We start from the raw sequence: 1782 nt of genomic DNA on the forward strand, positions 1-1782 counted from the left end.
TAGGGTTATTGCCGGCATTTTGAAGAATTTTGAAAATTTTCCTTATTTTTTGCAAATTTCACATGACCTTGGGTTTAAAAATAAGGTTTTTAAATCCAAGGTATAAATGAGCTGTACCTGATGAAAAATATCAATGGAACATATTAACATACCTCCGTCCCGCTTGTTGGGGACTATTAGACCTCTGACTCATGACCTTGCAGTGATTTTTGACCAAAACCCTAGACCTAAGACTTGGGACTTCAAGACAAAAATAAAACAAGTGTAACACAAGCTCATTAAATGATATGACCTGATCCAGCAAAGCCAAGAAGGGAACAAGGACCATCTCCTCCATCAGTTTTATGGCATGCCTAACGGGATGCAAAACTGATACTGATGAGACACCTACCTATGCACATGCAAAGAGCTTTTTATCACCGATGGAGGGCTCAAGACCGACACTAACACCTGGAATTGGGGACGTCATGGTTCCGCTGTCTCCGAGCTCCAACTATTCACAATTCCACTGCTTCCTATTTCGCTCTATGCTCTCGTTTTGGTCACAACTTCCTCGTATGGCGTCGAATTGAGGTTTCATCTTTGCCATTCAAATTAGAATGATGAGATTTTCAATCTAGTCTTAGCTTTGATGAGATCCAAAGACTTCAATTTTTGAGGTTCTCCAGAGCCACCTGGATCATTCCTCCCACTGAGGATATTTTGGTCCTCCAAAAGAATAAACATGACTATAATTTGATCTGCATAACAGATGTCTCTGAAAGACCACACTTTCTTCTCCTTCACCTTTGTACTTTAGAGCTCGAAGTGTTGAAACTAACACTTGTATCCATATGAAAACTTGTAGCTACTAATACATATTCAATTACAAGACCAAAACAAGACCCAAACAAAACCTCATACTTGCCAAGGGTTTAAACACACTCATGGTCAAGTTTACATTGATTTACAATAGAAACCTTATCCCATGCTAGCCGACTAAAAGGCCAAAGAATCACTATGTTCCATATACAAGAGATGTTATGCATTCATCACTTTTACAAACAAATTTTCAACGTGATTTACAATGGTGGTCAGGACAAGCTATTTAAAAAGGATTCCAACTTTGTATGTAGCTTCTTGGGACACAACCCTGGATGGAGCTCCCAACATGTAGCTATATGATGTCCATGCTTGTTACAATGGTTGCAATGTTTCTTCCTCCTCCATAATTTCCTGACCTTATTCTTCTCTTGATGTGGAGAAGGGCCTTCATGTCTTAGTTTTTTCTTGGTTTTTATTCTTTTCCAACACTTGGTAACAACATGAATATTCAAACCACAAAATGTACATGGCTTTCTACGCCATAAATTTTGACTAATATTTCTTGTTTACTCATAATTGAATGGAACAATAGCATACATGTGGGGATCATACCTTTTAGGAATTTCCTTGCTGCAATTTTGAGAAGAAGGTTTGGACCTTGTCCTTTTCCTGGATCTCTTGTTGGAGGTATCATTCTCGAAAAGTAATGTGCCACCCCTTCTCTAAGATGGTATTGACAATGGCTTGGATTCTGTGTTTGAGGAATCTCTTTCTTCTTCTACCTCTAAACACTCTCCTTCAATATACCTCAGTCCTACAAATGGAGGCCTTCTTACAACCTCCAATGGTTGAGTAATTCCTTGGCCATTACTAAGTCCTCCTCCTTTATGCCCTATCTTTGTGAGGAGTCTCATGTTGGTGCTTAAAATAGTTATCTCAATGCTTCCAACAGAAATAAAATCCTAATAAGGAGTTTCT

The sequence above is a fragment of the Pinus tabuliformis genome, chromosome 2_1, assembly GCF_031772625.1.
Source record: "Pinus tabuliformis cultivar Carrire ecotype Pingquan chromosome 2_1, CPIR1, whole genome shotgun sequence".
Taxonomy (NCBI): domain Eukaryota; kingdom Viridiplantae; phylum Streptophyta; class Pinopsida; order Pinales; family Pinaceae; genus Pinus; species Pinus tabuliformis.